Source organism: Phyllobates terribilis, unplaced genomic scaffold (assembly GCF_046119375.1).
Source record: "Phyllobates terribilis strain yellow unplaced genomic scaffold, ASM4611937v1 Scaffold_14__1_contigs__length_39327217, whole genome shotgun sequence".
NCBI lineage: Eukaryota > Metazoa > Chordata > Amphibia > Anura > Dendrobatidae > Phyllobates > Phyllobates terribilis.
Genome location: NW_027362774.1, coordinates 15,696,383 through 15,721,267, shown reverse-complemented (window position 1 = coordinate 15,721,267; position 24,885 = coordinate 15,696,383). Strand labels below are relative to the sequence as shown.

At 43.0% G+C, this 24,885-nt stretch overlaps 1 pseudogene; it reads left to right on the top strand.

Annotated features, from left to right (window-relative positions):
* The window catches only part of LOC141175703 (cadherin-16-like), a 125,413-nt pseudogene that overhangs the window by 76,484 nt on the left and 24,044 nt on the right, over window positions 1-24,885 (top strand).

Here is a 24,885-nt window from a genome sequence, read left to right as displayed (position 1 = left end):
CCCATAAGGGTGCTTTCACATTGCGCTCTGGACGCATGCGCCGACGGGGCCAATAGACTAATGGTGACGGCAGAGCGAACGTTTTTTTCTGGAGTGTGTAAGCGTGTGTTCGATGCAATTCATGCTCTTCGTCCCTACCTAATGGAACAGGTGTGCTTTTTTTGTTTGTATATATTTTATAAGGTATTATGACTATTAATGCTGTGAATGATTCAAGTACTGCATATTTTATTGACATTGATGTGTTGCACTGTAGTTCAGGAAGAAGCAAGGTAGGGGTTAACAGTTATAGAGGAACTCCCAATTAGGTGGGGGGGGGGAGCTAGACTATATTAAGAGGGGGAGTTTCCTGGTGGGACAGGAGAGTGAGGGGAATGATAAAGAAAGTTAGGGCCAGTTCGGGTCAGGGGACCAAGGATCATTCTGGGGACCGGACAATCTGAAGAAAGAAGTAGTGGTAACTGAAAGCAGTATGAGGATGGCAGCGATAAGAGTCCGGGGAACATCCCTTAAAGTCTGCGGCCTACGGCCGGACCAAGGTATGGAGGCGCCTACCTTGCTTTCGTCTCCAGAGGGGAGAACAGATAGGGAGCTGCAGGGATGAGTTGGGACAGGGTCCCAGGAAGTTGCAGTGCCGGGCGAGACATCCCTTAGGCAGGAAGTGTCATTAGAGGGATAACGCAGATGACCAAAACTGTCCATGCTGTGTTACAAAGTGCTGTACCAGTGAATTATTCTGAACTGAGCCTATGGAGTAAAGTTGACCTGTTGAAAATGAGCAAAGAGTCTGGTGTGAACTATGTGATCGAGCCCGGTTATGGGTCCGTGGAGCAGATGCAGCCTCACCGAACAAAAGTGAGTGTTGTTCATTACACCGAAACCACACAACAGACAGGACACCATATTTTATTTGTGGGGAGCCAGGGTGTGGAAGAACAGCAGCCCCTCGCCCACGACTATCACCCTGTGCCCTCTAAAAGTGTACACCTACAGGAGGCGGGCACTCAGAGGTAGTAGACTACGTCTGAGTGTCCACCTCCTGTAGGCGTACACTTCTGAAGAAAGTGCACAGCAGAGCGTACGTGCGCTCTGCCATCACCATTGCAGTCTATCGCCCCTGTTGGTGCATGTGTCTGAACCCCATTTTGAGGGGGATTTCAGACATATGCCCCGAAGAGGACACAGAACACGATGTGAAAGCACCCTAACTTTCCACAATTCCCAGGATGCAGCTCTGAAGAGCTCTGTGTAAATGGAGCTGAGGTCGAGCATGACACCTGCAATCCACTTATTCTCTGTAAGAACCGCAGGAGATAGAGAAGCCCTGGAATCCACTTTTTCTGGATAGTGGATAATTTTAAAACTTGGTACAATCCTTTAAGACGGTGTTTAATGTAATCAGACGAACCATTATGGCCACTGGTGTAGCATCTGGTATTCTCCTCCATGCAGCCAGGACTGGTATCAGCAGGGGCAACATAGGACTCTTCACAGACCCAACTACGGAGATTGCACAGCGAGATAGATGGGATAACCTGATGACATGATTTTGCATATGTATATAGAATCATACATAGCAATTAAACCTTAAGTAAGGTGGGTGCATGCAGACCCTTTTATTGCTACTCCACTTGGCAGTCTCTTCATCTAGCATCGCTTTCTTCCCAGTTTCCACCATTTGTTGTGCCGGAGGACATGGAGGTTGGTGCACAACCCTCACTGCCACCGATCGGGATGAGGACCAGGAGAATAATCTCAAAGACTTTTCTATATTGTCTAGGAATGAAGACCAAACCTTTGGCCTGAAAGCTGATCAGAGCGCGGTGTCCATCATCCTGGAGAAGGTATGTCCACGTCTCTGCCATTAGCTTTAACTCAGCCAAGCGAAACAAAAGACCTCTAAAAATGTGATCAAAAGTAAAGTTTTAAAAAAAAGCAGTTTGCTTGTAATATGTCCAGAGCAAATGATTACAGATACCATCATGTGAGCACTCCACCATCATGTGAGCACACCACGATCATGTGAGCACACCACCATCATGTCGGCACACCAGCATCATGTCGGCACACCAGCATCATGTCGGCACACCACCATCATGTGAGCACACCACCATCATGTCAGCACACCATCATCATGTCGGCACACCACCATCATGTCAGCACACCACCATCATGTCGGCACACCACCATCATGTCGGCACACCACCATCATGTGAGCACTCCACCATCATGTGAGCACACCACCATCATGTCAGCACACCACCATCATGTCGGCACACCACCATCAGGTGATCACACCACCATCATGTGAGCACACCACCATCATGTGAGCACACCACCATCATGTCGGCACACCACCATCATGTGAGCACACCACCATCATGTCGGCACACCACCATCATGTCGGCACACCACCATCATGTCAGCACACCACCATTTGTTGTGCCGGAGGACATGGAGGTTGGTGCAGTGATCACAACCCTCACTGCCACCGAAACGGAGGCATGAAAGTCATCCAACGTGCCAATAATCTACATATTCACTGTTTGTTTGCGTCAGTCTCATTGCTCACACAAGGCTGATATATCTTTTGTGTTTGCTACGAGTATATGAGCGCTGCTTTCTCTTATGGCCATGACCTTTCCGTCTTTGCTTTTCTTCTCCAGCCTCCCCCTTCATTAGCTTTGTTCCACAACCTACTTAGACGTTGTTTGGCTCAATGCTTAAAGCTGCCGTCACGTAAAAGGTGAATACATTAAATAGCACAGACATTTCTCACATTTGGCACCGATTTTATTTTTTGCTTTTGCTTCAAAAATTCCCAAAATTTTGTCAAAATTTTATGTGCAAAAATTTACAACACTTTGCTCGATCATTCCCCGGTACAGATGTGTTGTTTGCTGGTGCGAATAGGATCTATACAGTGTGTTTAATTGTAAAATTTTTGTGCAATTAAATCAGTACAATTAGATATGTCCTAAAAACTCCATGTGCTCAGGTTCTTCTAATATTCGAAAACGAATTGGTTTCTTGAGGCCCATGGACATAGTCTAGTTCCTTCTGATACAGTCATTGCAGAATATGTCCCAAACCATTATTTCCTCTAAAGCTTTGAAAGTCTCAGGAAATATTTGCTAAACTGAACCTGAAGCTATGCTTTTATACTCAGATAGAATAGTTGTACTCTGGAGTGGTCCGCCGGTCACTTGGCCACATGGCGTCACCATTCCTTGAATCTTCTCTTCTGGAACATCTGACACCACTAATAAGACAGACTAAGGTCTTGTCCTGAGCTGCGTTCCTCATGATATTGTGCTCGTCTCGGTGTGAACTGGGGCTTCAGCTGCACCTTAATGAAAATATACGTTTTCTCTTCGTCTTCCCGAGAAATGGCTGCAAATTGATCACGGCAGGGAATAAGGTCTCTCGCTAGCCACGTCGCAGTGAGTCAGCCCGGTCACGGGAAGCTTCCTACAAACGTCATCAGGTATGACGAGTGTCCCCCAGACATCTTAATAAACTTTCCTCTGGGGATATGGACATTGCATGTCTCGGCGTTAGTATATAATGAAAAGATTTATCTAACGTAATCAAATCGAAGCTTCACTGAACATGTGAAAGAAGGAAATACGGAAGCAACGTGACCGGTGATAATCCATAGTGGCTGTATCGATGTCTTTAGGATACATCTACATGCCACTAATTTTCTGTGCATTTTCCAAATCTGCAGCTTCAAAAACTGCACAAAAAAGAAAAATTTTTGCACTTTTTGCGCAATAGTTTTTCTGAACAGTTCTTTTATAAGTTTTTGCTGTTTATCCACAGCGCAGACCACCCGAAGTCTGAGCTGCAACATGCAAAAAAAAACTAGTCTAAGACCTCGAAGTTGCTGTCTTCATGAGTAGACGAAAGAACAGACTTTGGGCGGTCTGTGCTGTTAGTAAATAGCAAAAAAAAGCCTCGAAATAATTATTTAGCATAACGATTATACTGTAAAGTCCTCAACTAGAATAACTTTTTCTTTTAAAAGTAGAGTGATGCTTTAATGCCCTTCTTCTGTAACTTTGTCACCAAAAGAATTGTTAAGGAATACAAGGAAATACATTTGAAGATTAAATAAAAATGTATTGACACCATGAAGACGTTGTCTTGGTTTGGAGCCAAAAGTAATGGTCATAGCAAGAGAGGCAAGAAATAGTGCCCATGTAAATGTATCTGCCAGTCCTGCACCAGTGCACCCCCTCCAATGGCGTAAATAGAGTCCGATGGGTCTCAGTGCAAAATTTGGACCTGGACCCCCACCTACATGTTGGTCAGATGTATTAGCCCTTGTAGCATTCTAAATTCTATAAAGACATATGTGTGCCCCCCCATAATGTAATAATGTCCCCCATCCTGTACTAATGCACTACAAGATCCTGGACCCCTTCCAGTAATGTCTCCCATCCTGTGCCCTTTCCAGAAATAATGTCTAACATCCTGTGCTCCTTCTTGGAATAATATCCCCCATCCTGGCCCCTTTCCTGCTATAATATCCCTCATCCTGAGCCCCTTAATGGTATAATTTCCCCCATCCTTGGTTCTTTCTTGTAATAATGTCTCCCATCCTGTGCCCTATCCATAAATAATGTTCCCCATCCTGTGCCCTATCCATAAATAATGTCCCCCATCCTGTGCCCTATCCATACATAATGTCCCGCATCCTGTGCCCTATCCATAAATAATGTCCCCCATCCTGTGCCCTATCCATAAATAATGTCCCGCATCCTGTGCCCTATCCATAAATAATGTCCCGCATCCTGTGCCCTATCCATAAATAATGTCCCCCATCCTGTGCCCTATCCATAAATAATGTCCCCCATCCTGTGCCCTATCCATAAATAATGTCCCGCATCCTGTGCCCTATCCATAAATAATGTCCCGCATCCTGTGCCCTATTCATAAATAATGTCCCCCATCCTTGGTTCTTTCTCGTAATAATGTCCCCCATCCTGTGCCCTTATCCATAAAAAATGTCCCCAATCCTTGCAGCTTCCTGGTATAATGTCCCCCATCCTGTGCTCCTTCCTGGTATAATGTCCCCCTTCCTTGGTCCCTTCCTGTAATAATGTCCCCCATTCTGTTGTATTGTCCTCATCCTGGCCCCTTCTAGTAGTATATGTTACCCATCCTGGCTCCTTCCAGTAATATATGTCCCTCATTCTGGTGTAATGTCCCAGCTCTTGGGCACATCCTGTAATAATGTTCCCCGTTCTGCTGTTGGTCTATAACACATGTAAAAAAAAAAAACAGAACAATTCTTCTCACCTTCCTCTGCGTCCTCTTCTGTAGCTGGCACAGAGGATTGCATTTGATTTTGGTGTGCATGCTACAGGCAACGCATGACGTCACTGCTATCCGCTGCCTGTGACTAGCACGCCGATGTCAGCTTCAGACCTTTGATTGGTTGGTGATGTGTGTTGCGGCATTGGGACCCCGCGAGTCTCTGCGATGCATTACAATTCAGCTGAATTGCATCCTCGGACGTACACCCAGCTAAAATAGTCGCTGCCGTCAGCGTGCTCCCCCCTCGCACGGGCCCAGTTGCAGTCGCACCCTCTGCAACTGTGATCGTTGCGCCCCTGACACTCACTGACTCTGCAAGAGATATGGCCTCAAACATAGAACAATGTCAGGTGACAAACACATTAAAGAGGACCTGTCACCAGATCAAAAGTGTTCAGTTTTTGCACTTATTTTTTTCCCACTGCTCCCAACTACATCTTTTTTTTATCCACCATATGGTTCCAGAGAAATAAACCTTTTCGTTTAGTGCCAAGTTTTATGGTACTTTCCTAAAGTATGTGACTCACAAGATCCTCTAGGGCGTATCTTTAGGCTCCTCTGCAGCATTACTCTGTAAGTAAAGCCCCCTTAGTAAAGTCCTTAAAAATTAGCATAAAATACAAAGGCCCATATCTCTTGGACTGTATGGCAGAGAAGTGGCTTCTTTGCTGTCCTACTTGACACCAGACAACCTCCGAAATCCTTTGCCTCACTGTACATACAGATGCACTGACCCCTGCCTGCTGCAATTCCAGAGCAAGCTCTGCACTGGTGCTGATCCGATCCTGTAGCCAAATCCTCTTTAGGACACAGTCCTGTTATTTGTCTTGGACGCTCTTTGCTTTCTTGACAGCAATTGACTCTCTCTGTGAAATTCTTGATGATCCGATAAATCGCTAATATACATTTACAATTCATTTGCTCAATCTTCATAACAATCTAGAATTACTGCAAATGGAGGCATCAAACTTTCTGAAAACATGAAGTTTTGACAGTCTCAAAACTTTTGCCCATAACTGTATGTAAAAAAGCTCGGCTCTAAGTATTTTATGTCCTTCTCTGCCCAGAAACTTCCCAACAAAACATGGAAAATTAAATAAATAGTTTCAAATAGAATAAATCGAGGAGACAAGACACCGTATCCCGGCCAAGAACATGTCACAAAGGCTTTCAGCCGCACTTGTTGCAGAAGATCCGAATTCATCAGCTTACCCAAATTTAATAAAAAAAAACCTCTGGTATCAATGAACCAATTATAGTTCAATTCCATACTGATATTAACCCAATAGAGGCAGAAAAGATTCACAATTTGTCCGGGAAAGACACTGTGTAAACATATACTATGCTTCCTATAGACAAAAGTATATTTAACTAGATAATGACCAAACCTCGGTCCAAGGCTTTGACCCAACATGATTGCATATCATGGGTTAAAACTCATGATGGTGGTAATTTTGCAGGACTGATAACAGCTCGGGAGCTGACAGAGGTGGGGAGCTAACTGCTGTATAGAAATTTATGGGCTAAGGAGAGGTGGTGACTGGAGTTAACGCCTCAGCTGGGAACGTAGCTATTGCTCAAATGATCAGGCTCTGGAGGCCGATCTCTTTGGCAACAAGCTATACACTATGTGCGATAAAAGTTCTCACAGCAGAATAAAAGCAGATTTGATTTATCAGATTTTTTCATAGGCAAAAAAAAAAAAGAAAAAATTCCAAACTTCAACTAAACAGTAAAAAATGCGTAGTCCGACTTAGAAGCTTAGTCTAATAGAATATTAGTTTGCACTGATATTACGTCCCACATGCATAGGAAACACATCCAGTAGATGAAGGTGAAGCCTGCAACCTCACAGCAAAAATGTTATCTTGACACATTTACAAAGAGTAAATCCACAGGGTACATAATTACTAAGCTAGTTTAGCCATAAATGCATTTAAAAGCAAATAGCAGCTTCACAACAGTACACAAATGACCAGCAAAATAAGCACAAAAAAAGCAAAATGACCAGCCCCCTGAGGAAGCAACACAGTAAATACGTGATAAGCGCATTGGGGATTTTTCTTCATGTAGTGACCTCGCAATTTGCACTAATGTTATGGGTAGGAGCCTTTTTTGTGCTGTTTACCTAATGTATTTGTGTGTCTGCTTATACATTTATTACCACTGTGTCTGCTATATGTATACTCTAATATGTTTATGCATTCATACCTTCATTTTGCACTTTTGTGCTTATTTTGCTGGTCACTTATGTACTGGTTTTTTTTCTACCCTTAACTAATTTTCATGTCTTTTTTATGATATTTGATACTAATAAAATAAGAATATTTTATATAGCTGAAAAACTCAGTTTCTTTCTCCTATGTGCTATCTTGACACCTTGCAGGACTGATAACAGATCAGGAGCTGAGAGAGAGAGAGAGAGAGGTGAGGAGCTAACTGCTGTACAGAAATGTATGGGCTAAGGAGAGGTTGTGACTGGAGTTAAAGAGCTTGTCCACTACTTTTTCATTGATGACCTATTCTTGGTATAGGTCATGAATGTCTAATCGGCCGGAGTCTTACATCTGGTAACCCCGGCGATCAGCAGTCATTGGTGCAAACTAATATTGTATTAGCCTAAGCTTCTCAGCCAGACTTCCCATCTTTTACTGTTTAATAGAAACTTGGAATGTTTTTTTTTTTACCTACGAAAAAATCTGATAAACAAATCTGCTTTCATTCTGCTGTGAGCTTTTATCTTACATAGTGTATAGCTTGTTGCCAAAAAGATTGGCCACCAGAGCCTGACCATATGAGCAGTAGCTACGTTCCAGGCTGAGGAGTTAAAGAGGTTGACCACTACTTTAGCATTGATGACCTATCCAATGTTTGACCGGCCGGGGTTTGACACCTGGCACCTCTGCCAATCAGCTGTTATCGGTGGTGGCGGCGAAAGACACCAGCGAGAAATACTCACTTACCGAGATGGCTGTCTTCTGATAGTGACCAAGGCTGGTTACTGCACATCCGCTTCCTATCCAAATCAATAGGAGGTGGCTGTGCAGTACCCTGCGACAGCCACTATCAGAAGACGGCCAGCTCTGCAAGTGAGTATTTCCAGCTGCGGGCTGTCGCCGCCACCGATAACAGCTGATCGGCTGAGGTGCCCCCCGGCCGATCAGACATTGATGACCTATCCTAAGGATGGGTCATCAATGCTAAACTAGTGGACAGCCTCTAACTCCTCAGCCTGGAACATAGCTGCTGCTCATATGGTCATGCTCTGGTGGCCAATCTCTTTGGCAACAAGCTATACACTATGTAAGATAAAAGCAATCACAGCAGAATAAAAGAATATTTGTTTTATCAGATTTTTTTCATAGGCAAAAAAACCCACTAAAAACTGTAAAAGATGGGCAGTGTCTGAGAAGCTTAGTCTAATACAATATTAGTTTGCACTGGTTTCTACATCTCATATCCTTAGATGATGGTGAAGCCTGCATACCCGTGACATGTAATCTTGTTGAGGTTCGTCATTACATTGCTCTAGTTCTACAAATCCATAAGATTTAAAAAAAAAAAAAAAAAAAAATTTGGTTTAAATGTTTTTTTTTGAGGAATTACCTATAACTGCTGGTAAATGACTGTTATTATGTTCCTTTCCAAGGCCGCTTACACTATTCCTTTCTTTTCCTTCCACCTTTTTTTCAACTCAAGATCCTAGAAACCTTTATGCGAGCACTTTAAGCTCCCCGTTCCCTGCCGGTTTTATGAAAGTGCCATTTCTTTTGATTTTTTTTGTAATTCTTTTATCCATTTAGGGCTCCTGTCAGTTCAGCTTCCCCGCTGCCCTAAATTGGCACTTTGGAGTGGCGAGGGGGTGGATGGATCAAGCCTCTGGGTAACGAGGGGGCGTTTTAGGGAAAGTGCTGTACTTAGTGAGATTTACTGCATGTGACGAGGGTCTGTCATACAGACTTATTGAACGCCGGCCCGGAGTCATGTACCTGTAGGATTGGAAGGAGCCGCTTCATCGTTCCGTCTCACGGGGGGTTAAAGCTCCGGTCTCCATCTTTTCACAGTCAGAAAGAGATTGAAATTCTGACATTTTTCCCACGCAATGGAGCGAAAGCGGAGAGGCGACATTTCTACCCTGCAGACTTTTTAACTAGTTGTTGTTATACCAGCGACTCCTCAGTGTTCACATTGTATTGTTCATGGAAAATACTATTCTATATACTGTAAAAAGGAGTTATTTATCATTGTAGAGGAGGAGGAGGAGGTGAGCTGTGACATCACCTATTGTGAATGGTGGATCCTGTGATATCTACTGTATATAGAGGTGTTATCAGTCATTGTACAGGAGGTAGAGGTGAGCTGTGACATCACCTATTGTGAATGGTGGATCCTGTGTTATCTGCTGTATATAGAGGTGTTATCAGTCATTGTACAGGAGGAGGAGGTGAGCTGTGACATCACCTATTGTGAATGGTGGATCCTGTGTTATCTACTGTATATAGAGATGTTATCAGTCGTTGTACAGGAGGATGAGGAGGTGAGCTGTGACATCACCTATTGTGAATGGTGGATCCTGTGTTATCTGCTGTATACAGAGGTGTTATCAGTCATTGTACAGGAGGAGGTGAGCTGTGACATCACCTATTGTGAATGGTGGATCCTGTGTTATCTACTGTATATAGAGGTGTTATCAGTCATTGTACAGGAGGAGGAGGAGGTGAGCTGTGACATCACCTATTGTGAATGTTGGATCGACTGTATATATTGGTGTATAGACAAAAGTGCTGGTAAGTTTGTGAGCAAATCTATATTAACAGGATAAAATGGCCAACCCTTTTTTATAGGATGTCAGTAAATAAAGAGTGAAACCAAGTAACCCACCAGTCAGAAAAAGATTGTCAGATACGTGGTGTTGTCTCAGCTGGCGAGGAGGATCCTTGGTCGGGGTGAGCAGTTCTGCAGTTCTTATGTAGAACAAACAGGGGACTTTGGTGAAACGAGGCGATGTGGGAACAAAGGGGGCGGAAGAAACAATTTTTGGATTGTCCGGGGGTCTACTGACCCGAACTCAACAGCCTCATCATAGGCATATAGGAGGCTGCTGAGTTCAGGTAAGACTAAGGCCACGGCCCGACTATCAGTGCTCGGTCAGTATTCGGTCAGTATTTTTTCTCAGGGGTGGGAGCCAAAACCAGGTGAGGAACAATCAGAGAAAAGGTCGAATAGAAACAAGTCACCAATTCTGCATTTATCACCCACTCCTGGTTTTGGCTCCCACTCCTGAGAAAAAATACTGACCGAATACTGACCGAACACTGATAGTCGGGCCGTGGCCTAAGGGTCAGCCTGGTGCATACTCTAACCATGGCATATGCATGTCCGAGTTTGGCCTTATCCAGCATCGTGGAACAGAGGAGCTGGGCTTGACAGGAGGTTCAGTAACTTTATAAGTCCATGGTAGTGGTGTTCACACCATCTACCTCTAAACTCGGGGGTTGTCTTGCACATTAATCTGGCTTTATGACCTGGGAAAATGACTAAACTGAGGTTTATTGGTTTGTCTGGGCATCCGGTGTGCAGAGGAACAGAGGGACCCAGCGACGCAGCACCCATTACACAATTTTTTGGGAAAATGGACCTCAAGTAAGAATTTGGAGATTAAGTCACTGTACTCCCTAAAAACATTCAAGAAAGTAGAAACGTATAAATTATTAGGTACCTAGATAGTAGAGACGGGTTTGTAGATATGTAACTTGGCAAGTGAGTCGAGAGTATGGTCAGGAGAAGCAGTGAAGGTAATTAGACACTTGGATGGAGAAGAGTCAAGATGGGATAAACTCCTGGAAAAACTCGCAGTAATAGGATGCTCTACTTCCTGAATACTCAGGCGGCACAAAGCCACCTAAGCTGGCCCTGAAAGGCCATAGCAACCTGGCATACACTAAAAAAAGAGGGAAACGAAGTGAAGACCGGCGCTGGAGCCAGGACAGTTAAGTAAGAACTATCAATAATTTGACGGCTTTGCACTCCTTATAGATGTGTCACGCAAGGCAAGGGAAAGACTAAGTGCACAACAACAGGAAGAAGGGGAGGAAGCCCAAACACTAGGGAAAGGGGGAGTGGAGACCCCAGGCAGATCTGACAACACCCTGTCTCCCCTAACGTCCCTAAATAGGTTCCGCACCTATTGCAGAGCAGGAAACCTTATCCCTTACTGCCCCAAGCAATAGGCCCTAGATAGGGAGGGGCAGAGTGAGTACTAGTCAGCCCCCACTGCTACTAAAGTCAAACAGGTAGAAAGACAGGGGAATACACTTAGCTTGGGAAGACACCACCAAATATCCTCCAAGGGAACTCCAAGAAGCCACTAGCCAACTACTAGTACTTCAAGCCTGGACAGAGGAAAATAGAGCTATCACCAGCGACTCTCTGGAGAGACTGAGGGTATTTAAAAATCCAGCAAGGGTGTGTCAATTAGCAGCAGAAGTTGAAGGTAACTGCTAGGTCCTATAAACAGCAGGATATCACTGCATTGCAGAGATTAAAGATCAGGAAGGTGCCTGCAGAGCCAAGCACAATGACCTTCTACAGCCGGATCCAGAACGACTGTCACACCTGACACATTTATGACAAGATGTCCATTACTGGAATGTATTTATCCCTTACAGGATCTTGATTATGAGGAAGTTAATAAATACATCCTAATGATTGAGGCCAGGAACAGGGTTGAACTTTCAGGAGCAGAGTACGGGAGTAGCTCTACCGGAACAGCAAAACGTTCAGCCCAACCTTGCGGTGGTCATAATTCAGCTGAGAGGAGCTCAGAAGAAGAGAGGTAAGGGTCAAACTCTCCTGCAAGAACGGCCTCACTAACAACCCGAAATAGTGTAAAACAGAAGCTATAGGACGGAAATGGTGCAAACTTTTTAATGAAATCCATTTGCATTTCTCCAACCCGCAGCCGTCAAAGTCTCAATATCCCCATTTTGCAGATTGCAGGAGAGCGGTTTTAGACACTACATTGATATTTGGAATCAATCAGGATATTTTTATACAAATTCATTGACAACATTTCAGTTTCTTGCCCTCAATGTATAAAAAAAAAACCCCTTCCATACTGCAGATGTCAGCCCCTTCACGATGTCTTAATAGTTGCTTGGCCCATGGCCAAGGAGCGGCCATGAAAAAGAACACCGATCAATAACGATATCAGGAGGGCAACCTGTCTGCAAGATGGAAAAATCAATGTATTATCTTATCCTGGTTCAGATAAGGCCTGGGGATAATTAAAGTCTTATTTACTGTCTGGCTCTGCTCTATTGGTGTTACTATAACCGTGGAGGCGGTTGATCCCATTATTTGTACAAAGATTAGTTACAGGTATTAATCACTGATTAAACTATCAGAATGCACCCGAGTGGTAATAATTACAGTCTGTAGTCATCGAAAAGCCAAGTCCAGACTACTCCATAATGATAAAGAAAGTTATATATAGCAGAGACGGCCTGGAGGGAGAAGCAAGAACACAGTGTACTGTTATCCGTAATATCGTCTCAACAGTATTTCTTAAATAATGAAAGGGAGTATGTAAGAGGTACGCAGCAGATTGGGGCCTGTATGGATAGAAATGCCCATTTATAATTGAGGTCAGTCCCACTGATCCTGTGGTTTTACAAAAAAACTACTGTAATACTACCAACTATGAACAACAATATAACTATTATAATACTGCCCCCTATGTACAAGAATATAACTACTATAATACTGCTCCTATGTATAAGAATATAACTACTATAATACTGCCCCCTATGTACAAGAATATAACTACTATAATACTGCCCCCTATGTACAAGAATATAACTACTATAATACTGCCCCCTATGTACAAGAATATAACTACTATAATACTGCTCCTATGTACAAGAATATAACTACTATAATACTGCTCCTATGTACAAGAATATAACTACTATAATACTGCTCCTATGTACAAGAATATAACTACTATAATACTGCCCCTATGTACAAGAATATAACTACTATAATACTGCCCCTATCTACAAGAATATAACTACTATAATACTGCTCCTATGTACAAGAATATAACTACTATAATACTGCTCCTATGTACAAGAATATAACTGCTCCTATGTACAAGAATATAACTACTATAATACTGCTCCTATGTACAAGAATATAACTACTATAATACTGCTCCTATGTACAAGAATATAACTACTATAATACTGCTCCTATGTACAAGAATATAACTACTATAATACTGCCCTCTATGTACAAGAATATAACTACTATAATACTGCCCCCTAGGTACAAGAATATAACTACTATAATACTGCTCCTATGTACAAGAATATAACTACTATAATACTGCCCCCTATGGACAAGAATATAACTACTATAATACTGCTCCTACATACAAGAATATAACTATTATAGTACTGCTCCTATGTACAAGAATATAACTACTATAATACTGCTCCTATGTACAAAAATATAACTACTATAATACTGCCCACTATGTACAAGAATATAACTACTATAATACTGTCCCCTATGTACAAGAATATAACTACTATAATACAGCCCGCTATGTACAAGAATATAACTACTATAATACTGTCCCCTATGGACAAGAATATAACTACTATAATACTGCTCCTATGTACAAGAATATAACTACTATAATATTGCCCCCTATGTACAAGATTATAACTACTATAATACTGCCCCTATGTACAAGGATATAACTACTATAATACTGCCCCTATGTACAAGAATATAACTACTATAATACTGCTCTCTATGTACAAGAATATAACTACTATAATACTGCCCCTATGTACAAGAATATAACTACTATAATACTGCCCCCTATGTACAAGAATATAACTACTATAATACTGCTCCTATGTACAAGAATATAACTACTATAATACTGCCCCCTATGCACAAGAATATAACTACTATAATATTGCCCCCTATGTACAAGAATATAACTACTATAATACTGCTCCTATGTACAAGAATATAACTACTATAATACTGCCCCTATGTACAAGAATATAACTACTATAATACTGCTCCTATATACAAGAATATAACTACTATAATACTGCTCCCTATGTACAAGAATATAACTACTATAATACTGCCCCTATGTACAAGAATATAACTACTCTAATACTGCTCCTATGTACAAGAATATAACTAATATAATACTGCCCCCTATGTACAAGAATATAATTATTATAATACTGCTCCCTATGTACAAGAATATAACTGCTATAATACTGCTCCTATGTACAAGAATATAACTACTATAATACTGCCCCCTATGTACAAGAATATAATTATTATAATACTGCCCCCTATGTACAAGAATATAACTACTATAATACTGCCCCCTATGTACAAGAATATAACTACTATAATACTGCTCCTATGTACAAGAATATAACTACTATAATACTGCTCCTATGTACAAGAATATAACTACTATAATACTGCTCCTATGTACAAGAATATAACTACTATAATACTGCCCCCTATGTACAAGAATATAACTACTATAATACTGCCCCCTATGTACAAGAATATAACTACTATAATACTGCCCCCTATGTACAAGAATATAACTACTATAATACTGCTCCTATGTACAAGAATATAACTACTATAATACTGCCCCTATGTACAAGAATATAACTACTATAATACTGCCCCCTATGTACAAGAATATAACTACTATAATACTGCCCCCTATGTACAAGAATATAACTACTATAATACTGCTCCTATGTACAAGAATATAACTACTATAATACTGCCCCTATGTACAAGAATATAACTACTATAATACTGCTCCTATGTACAAGAATATAACTACTATAATACTGCTCCTATGTACAAGAATATAACTACTATAATACTGCTCCTATGTATAAGAATATAACTACTATAATACTGCCCCTTATGTACAAGAATATAACTACTATAATACTGCTCCTATGTACAAGAATATAACTACTATAATACTGCTCCTATGTACAAGAATATAACTACTATAATACTGCTCCTATGTACAAGAATATAACTACTATAATACTGCTCCTATGTACAAGAATATAACTACTATAATACTGCCCTCTATGTACAAGAATATAACTACTATAATACTGCCCCCTAGGTACAAGAATATAACTACTATAATACTGCTCCTATGTACAAGAATATAACTACTATAATACTGCCCCCTATGGACAAGAATATAACTACTATAATACTGCTCCTACATACAAGAATATAACTATTATAGTACTGCTCCTATGTACAAGAATATAACTACTATAATACTGCTCCTATGTACAAAAATATAACTACTATAATACTGCCCACTATGTACAAGAATATAACTACTATAATACTGTCCCCTATGTACAAGAATATAACTACTATAATACAGCCCGCTATGTACAAGAATATAACTACTATAATACTGTCCCCTATGGACAAGAATATAACTACTATAATACTGCTCCTATGTACAAGAATATAACTACTATAATATTGCCCCCTATGTACAAGATTATAACTACTATAATACTGCCCCTATGTACAAGGATATAACTACTATAATACTGCCCCTATGTACAAGAATATAACTACTATAATACTGCTCTCTATGTACAAGAATATAACTACTATAATACTGCCCCTATGTACAAGAATATAACTACTATAATACTGCCCCCTATGTACAAGAATATAACTACTATAATACTGCTCCTATGTACAAGAATATAACTACTATAATACTGCCCCCTATGCACAAGAATATAACTACTATAATATTGCCCCCTATGTACAAGAATATAACTACTATAATACTGCTCCTATGTACAAGAATATAACTACTATAATACTGCCCCCTATGTACAAGAATATAACTACTATAATACTGCCCCTATGTACAAGAATATAACTACTCTAATACTGCTCCTATGTACAAGAATATAAGTACTATAATACTGCTCCCTATGTACAAGAATATAACTACTATAATACTGCTCCCTATATACAAGAATATAACTACTATAATACTGCTCCCTATGTACAAGAATATAACTGCTATAATACTGCCCCCTATGTACAAGAATATAAGTACTATAATACTGCTCCCTATGTACAAGAATATAACTACTATAATACTGCCCCTATGAACAAGAATATAACTGCTATAATACTGCTCCCTATGTACAAGAATATAACTACTATAATACTGCCCCTATGTACAAGAATATAACTGCTATAATACTGCCCCCTATGTACAAGAATATAACTGCTATAATACTGCCCCCTATGTACAAGAATATAACTACTATAATACTGCTCCTATGTACAAGAATATAAGTACTATAATACTGATCCTATGTACAAGAATATAACCACTATAATACTTGGACCGGGACTCTACGATCCTGAAAATTTGCAGAATAGGATCTGAATGGCCTCATATACATGCAGACTGTAATTCCATTTCTCTATACAATTGATGTAGGACAGAGGAAAACTTTTAAACTTGGTACAAACCCCTTAAAGTCTCTGTGACTAGATGCTGAATTGCCATTTTGTATCCTTTTTCCATTGTTTGGATTATCTTCAGTCTTATTTGTTGGTTGACGGGATGTGTTTGTTTTACAGCTACAGCACCATAAATGATTCCAGAAAATGGTTTTCCATCAAAAAGGATTGTGGGGAGATTCAGCTTCTCCGTTCATTGGACAGAAAGTGGTTTGGAGACACTTAGTGCAGGTTATAGCGCGGGACAGAGGCGAGAACGGCTGGGGACATGTCCGGCTTTTGGTTTCATTTGATTTCCAGAATTCATGACATCTGAATGAGCATCATGGACTCCACCTGGGGTCTCCTTACTGGGGGTCTCTGACCAGTGATTAGTTCTTTGCATGTTTCTTCTCCTTATACATGGCCATGTAGCCACTTGATTGGTTTTCCTCTTCCATTTCTGCTTTTCACGCTGTGTCACCATTTTATATAATAGAGTGAGGACATCGGCATTGTATCGTCAGTATTGTTTCAATAATACACAGTGTACGATTGTATAACAATATATTTTTGGGGGCTGACTCACTGCTCGACCTAAACCACCTTGCAAATAAGCATCTTCCATTTAACTTTTCACAGACAGAGCAGGAGCGGGGGTGTCGGTGTCCATCTGTGTCCTTGCCTGGTAATGCAGGGGTTAAGGGGGCCTGCTGGACTGGTGACAGAAGGGGATGATGGTGATGATGTTTTTTTCCCCTGAAGACAGTGATTCACATCTCGCTGATGTCACTTACTTAGAAATAAAAGTTTTGCTTCTGGTAATGATATCGTTCCCATGTTATCACGACTAAGTGCACAACGACGGGAAGAGGCGGAGGAAGCCCAAACACTAGAGAAAAGGGGAGTGGAGACCCCTAGGCAGATCTGATCACACCCTGCCTACCCTAAATAGGTTCCGCACCTATCGCGGAGCAGAAAATCTAATCCCTGACTGCCCCTAGCGATAGGTCCTAGCTAGGGAGGGGACGAGGTGAGCACTAGTCAGCTCCCACGGCAAACAAAGACAAACAGGTAAACAGACAAGGGAAACACTCAGCTTGAGGAGACACCAGAGAGATCACACCAACTATCTGACACGGGTGTATCAAGTGTGACAGACAGTCGCTTTGGATCCGGCTGTAGAAGGTCATTGTGCTTGGCATTGCAGGCGCCTTCTTGATCCTCTCATCTCTGTAGTGTAGTGACATCTTTCCCCATTTAGGACCGAGCAGCGACCTCCACCTTCTGCTGCTAACTGACACACCATTGCTTGGTAGTTAAATACTCTCAGTGTCTCCAGAGAGTCACCAGTGATAGTTCTATGTTTCTCTGTCCATGCCTGCAGTACTAGTAGTTGGCTAGTTTCTTCTTGGACTTCCCTTGGAGGACTGTTGGTGTTATCTCTCTGATGTCTTCTCAAGCTAAGTGTATCCCCTTTGTTTTTTTACCTTGTTGTCTTTAGTTACAGTGGGGCCTGACTAGTGTTCACCCCATCCCCTCCCTACCTAGTGCCTAGCTCTAGGGGCATTCAGCAATTAGGTTTCCTGCTCGGCGATAGGTGCAGAACCTATATAGGGATGATAAGGTAGGCAGGGTGATATTAGATCTGCCTAGGGGTCTCCACTCCCCCTTTCCCTAGTTGTTGGGCTAACTTCCCCCTCTTCCCGTTGTTGTTCCTTCCCTCACCTTGCGTGACACTATCCTCCAAGGGAAATCCCAAGAAGACACTAGCCGACTACTAGTAATTCGAGCCTGGACAGAGGAAAATAGAGCTATCACCGGCAACTCTCTGGAGAGACTGAAGGTATTTAAACATCCAGCAAGGGTTTGTCAATTAGCAGCAGAAGGTTGAGGTCACTGCTAGGCCCTAGAAGGAGAAGGATATCACTACACTACAGAGATGAAAAGATCAAGAAGGTGCCTGCAGAACCAAGCGCAATGACCTTCTACAGCTGGATCCAGAACGACTGTCTGTCACACCTGACACATTCGTGACACATATACTATGAAGTCTCCGGATAAATAGGGCGATTTTGGAGGGGTCTTTCTATATTTTGCATGTTGGGTTCAGTGTTTTATTGGTAAAAGTCTAATTGTAAAAAAAAAACTTTTATACTCTTGCACATGTAGCCATTTTTGTTTCACCTTTCAAGATCTGCAACTTTTTTATTTTTCCGTATGAGTCATTGGAATAAATCTTATACCAGGAAATATTATAAATTACTTTAACCCTATTGAGTGATTTTTCTGGAAATTAATAATTAAAGGCAGGTTTACCTTAGTTTTCTGAACTAGAACTTCTCCGCTGCCCTGACGTGATGTTGTAACCATTGTTGTATTCACTATAAAATACTAAGTTATATTTTTTCTTATAACTTGGGCCGATCCTCTGATATTCCTCCTAGAAATTGACTAATAAATTGGCAACTGGGCGGCACCATTACCCTTGTAAGGCCGAAGTCACACCCAAGAGGATCGGGTCGATTATGCAAATTACACTCTGATCAGAGTTTGATCATAGTGTGCTCCGATTTTCTCGGATGTGGAAAAAAAGTTTTTCCATCTTCTCCATTCTGTTACTCTGTAAATATCAGACTGCACTCAGAGGTCATCTGAGTGCAGTCCGATTTTTGTAGACTCATCCATTGACTTCCATGGCTGAGGACGATCTGATAATTCGGAACCAACTCATGCATGCTGTGATTTTTTTTTCCTTAAAAGGGCTCGGTTCAAGGATAAAAAAATCGGACATGTGCACGGCCCTATAGCATAACATTGGTCCGAGTGCGATCTGTTGTTTTGTTAGATCGCACTTGGATCGAAAACACAGCCATGTGCACGAGCCCTTACATGGCAAGCCTCCTCTAACGCCGACACTATCTAGAACGGTATAACACCGCATTTACCAAAACAGACAAATCTGGATCAGTACAGATTATCATCCTGGTTGAAGCAAATTAATAGGTCCCTCCCACTTAATGAGACTCCTCCCCATTGTCTATGCTCAGTAAATACTTGATAATTTTTAAAGGGAACCCGTCCGATGTTTCAAGGTGCAGCTACATATTTCAGGTGGCAGAAGCTCCAGCCAGGCTTCATGGTTGTGAAACAAAATCGTGTGGCAACTGGCCATTGCCATCGGTGGAGTTCCGGCCCCACGTGGCCTCACCCTAAGGATTACCAAACTAATAGTACTGATGGGTAGTGTAGAAAGAGACAGGTTAATTTATACCGATTTCTAATTGCCGAGGAAATCAACATTGAATCCTTCCATTGAATTCAATTCTCCCCGGCTCCTCGGCGTGAGCGGTCAGAGGATAATAGCGGGGGACATCTCCGGACAGGTGAGTATAAGGATTTTATTATGTTAGTCTTATTTTTACACATGGACACTGCGGGAGCAGACTCCCACTCCCAACATTGTCCTTTGCTCGTGCTGATCACAGCATGCGCAAGGGACAATGATGAGGGCAGCGTTCAGCACCCGGCGCTTGGGAACAGCGCTAACTGTACCGCTGATTCCCAAACGCCGGTACGTGTGCTCCTGATGCGTCACACGGTTGCCACACAGGTGCACACGGACACACGGCACAGATATCTCCGGTACGGGTTTTTTTGATACGAGAAATATCCGGACGTGTGAAACCACCCTTAAAGAGGTTTCCCACCACTTTAACTTGAATAAAGACAGCTAGAACACATGCAGTGGTTAGCAGTCAGTGGCTCAGTGGTTAGCACTGTAGCTTTGCAGCGTTTTGGGTCCTGGATTCAAATTCAACCAAGGACAACATCTGTAAGTATGAGGGTGCTATATAAGCAATGCATAATAATAATAATAATAATAATAATAATAACACTCTAGCATTAGTGACCTCAATGAACAGGTCAGTAATGAACCAAGATGCACCAGTTTGCACAGTCATATCACCCAAATTGGACTTGCATACACCCCCATTACCATCCCTTATTTTTAGGGGATAAGAAATGCTAATAATTAAGTCCATTTTTAGTAATGTCAGACAGTGAGTGGTATTCAGTACAATTTTTATCCCATTTACTATTTTGCCGCTGTCTGAAGTGGACGGGATGGGACCACCTGCTCCTCCCTATTGACCCTACAGAGATGTCAGATGATAAAACGGGAATGCAGGCTGTCATACTTGCTCTATGCAGTCTTTTCTCATCTCCCCCTCCATTAGTTTACAGGCAGCTGGATATAAAAGCCGGGCGCTGTAATAATCCATGATTGCTCTATTGTTCTGTTCTGAATGGAAATGAAAATTGCATGAAACGGAGTATTAAATAGACGATGTCAATTGGAGGGTTCACAGGGGATTAGTGCAAACTGCTCCTGTAAAACAGCAGATCTGATATCTCATCCTACAGCGCATCGCTGCGGAAACATTGCTGCTACTTCCATTCTAACCAGCCTGGATCAGGATCATTACAGGGGGCGTCGGGTTCATGCAGAGGGTATTATAAGGAGGTCCTAGCACATGTAGAAGGTACATAGAGTGCCTATTCATTATAAAACCTTTGTGATGTTTCTTGCATCCAGACAAGCCATTTAAACATGAAGTCAGGGGGTCAAAGATATCATTAAAGGGGTTGCCTCAACTTCTTTAAATGTGTAAAATTGCAATTGCATGCAGAAACAAGCTACTTTGCAATTTACCTCTTATTAAAAATCCTGTGTGTTCTCAAGAATGGAGGGGTTTTTCATGCTTGCCTAGGTTACCGGCCATCCTGCGGCCAGTTACTTAGGGGGGAATCAGGTAAAACAAGTACAGAGCTGCAATAAAAAAACATCTCTTGCTCCGGGGGACCTGGCGTATACCACCCTCACCGATCCCCTGCTGCTTCTCAGGTCCCAGCTGTATTTTACTGCCAGGTCCCTTTCATAACACTGGAAATGAATGCTCAGCCAATCACAGGCTGCGGTGCTGACATGCCTCAACCAATGAGTGTCTGCAGCAGTCGCATGCCCCTGTGTCCAGCCAATCAAAGGCTGCAGAGCTGACACGCCTCACCAATGAGAATCTGCAGCAGTCACATGCCCATGTCCAGCCAATCACAGGCTGCAATGCTGACACACCTCTATCAATTAGAGTCTGCAGCAGTCACATGCTCCTGTGTTCAGCCAATCACAGGCTGCAATACTGGCACACCTCAACCAATGAGAGTCTGCAGCAGTCACATGCTCCTGTGTCCAGCCAATGACAGGCTGCAATGCTGACACGCCTCAACCAATGAACGTATGCACCAGTCACAAGCTCCTGTGTCCAGCCAATCACAGGCTCCAATACTGGCACACCTCAACCAATGAACGTCTGCAGCAGTCACATGCCCCTGTGTCTGGAAGTGCTCGCTGTGGTACGTAGTTATTGTCAAAATGGACAGCCCCTTTAAGAAGTGTTTTTACTCTCAGTAATCAGAACAAGAGTGGTTTAGGAGGGTCCTACAGACCCTATTCTGACATAAGTGGAGAGCAAATCAAACAGTTAATCCTTTCTGGAACCTTCTTCTACCTACAAGACAATAATAAATTGCCTATTGAAATATACAATTTATTTTTTTCCGCAAGATCTGCACGCTGAGAAAGCTTTGTCTGCTTTCATTATAGGGACAGAGCTGAGTAAAGGATTTTTTCATCCTTACATCATGCCGAATAAGTGATGAATGGGGTCATCAGAAAATAATGCAATGGGGGGGAGTGGTGGGCAAGCGATACCCGGACATAATTTATCTACTGTCACTGCATATCCCAAAGAGGAAGACATTACAATGGGGGTCTGTGATGAACCTGTAGCCGCCATCTTGGTAATGATAAATCATATCCAGGGATGGCCACACTTCAGCAGCCCCCACCCTTGGGACCTTCTGTTAAAACGTCAACTAGATAGTTTCCCCCCATCCAGGCTCCTGTAAGATAAGAAGCCTACTTAACACTTGAATGCTAGGAGCTTCAAAGACTTCGAGAGGAAACACAGCCAGCAGGGGGGGGTGCTTCGTCCATCTGTAACTGACCATTTGTCCCATAGGACTAGTTTCTTTGTCTGTCACAAGCATGGAGGCATAAGATATAGAAACATGAAAAGTACACGCATGTTGCGTGGGATGGGCCAATAAAAAAATATCACGGCGTCCCGGAGCCATTGCGCACACAAGCCTCCGCGGTAGACGTTTGTACGTGCTCTGGAAGCCAAGATATAGCGCGGAGCCATTTCTGAGGACCGTATGGTATCGTAATTGATATCAAAAGGTCGGTTACGGCGGCCCGAATCCGTGGGAACCCCTGGGGGTATCCTGAGACCATCCCAGAAGAAGTTATTGGGTTCCTTAGAATTTGGGCTTCTGATCGAAGTTAGACCTGAGGGTGGAGACTGAGCCAGCTGACCTCACCAGCAGTGGGCGGGACGGGGCAGGTAAGATAGCAGGACAGACAAGAGACAAGTCAGTCTTGACCCAAGAGTGGTGTGCTGAACATCTGAGCACCAGCTGAGGCCACCAAGGGGAGGAGCAGTTTGACCATGCGGTGGTAGGCCTCAGCCTGTAACAAAGAACCGTGCCTGCGACCGCAGAATCCTCTCCCTGCGTCACAAGAAAATCAAGAAACCGGTAACTGATATGCTGTGGTGATTCTGTGTGTTGTATTCCATTGTTGTATAGTTTAGCCTGACCTTATACCTGTGTATATTTAGTTGTATATCGTGTATCTAGTGTATTATTATAATCAATTACCTCAAGTAATTGTGGGCCTGCCTTTTATTCTGCATAACGAACGCACGTCCGTGTGAGCTCGGCTCAAGCCAAAAACGCTACCCAGGGTTGGTTCCTGACCCGATATAGGCCCATTCACGGACTGGGCGTATATCTAAAATAGGGACTGGTGGCAGCATACCAACTGGGGATTGGGGAAGGCTGGTAGTGACGGTCGGAGGTTCAGATATATATATTCCTGGCGCGGCCAAGGAAGATATATATACCGCCCTCACTACAGAGGGCCCCGATACCCAGTAGGTTACAGGACAGTCTCCCTGGCGACCGCTTATCCTAGGTGCAGTTCCTTGACTGACCTGAGGCTAAGAGGGCGCTAGCGAGTTGTGCTGTGTAGTGACGTTACGGTTTAGTGACGTTGAAGGGATAACACACTACCGTGTTCCCTGCGCTGGTTGCAGCTTCCTGGCACTACTTTCTCTAGGTGCAGTACCTTGACTGACCTGAGAGGTAAGGGGGCGCCAGAGAGCTGCACCCACCGGCCGGCTTTCATCACATTGGTGGCAGAGCGGTGGGATTGCAGAATAATAGTGTTGTGGGACCCCTACTCCCAGGCACTAAAGACTGCCAGTGGTAACTTCCACTGCTGGAGTCTTAAGGTCAGCCCAACGTTAGACGGTCAGGCTAAAAGTATAACAAGGTGTGTGCAAACTCAGGGTTGCAGCGGTGTCGGTTACCAAGATGGCAGACGGCACCAGGAGCAAGACCCTGCAGGAGTCTAATGCTACGGTCCGTGTGGCAGGAGGGGAGGACATTGTTACTCATGGCGAGGAGGAGTCCAGCCCGGGCACCTCAGGGAGCCAGTCCCCAGTATACGGTCCCGCAGTGGGCTGCCCACCACCTACCCAGCCCAGCCTGTCCAGATCACAAGCCCTTTTACAAGCGGCTATGGCAAGTCTCCAGTCTCATGGCGATGCCGTCTACAAAACCCTCCTGGCAGCATCAGAGAAGGCAGCGGAGGAGGAGCGTGCAGAGCGGGCTGCGGAGCGGGCTGCGGAGCGGGCTGCGGAGCGTGAAGCTGCAGAGCGCCGGGAGGCTGCGGAGCGTGAAGCTGCAGAGCGCCGGGAGGCTGCGGAGCGTGAAGCTGCAGAGCGCCGGGAGGTTGCGGAGCGTGCAGAGCGAGCTGCGGAGCGCCAGCACCAACTGGACCTGGCCCAGCGG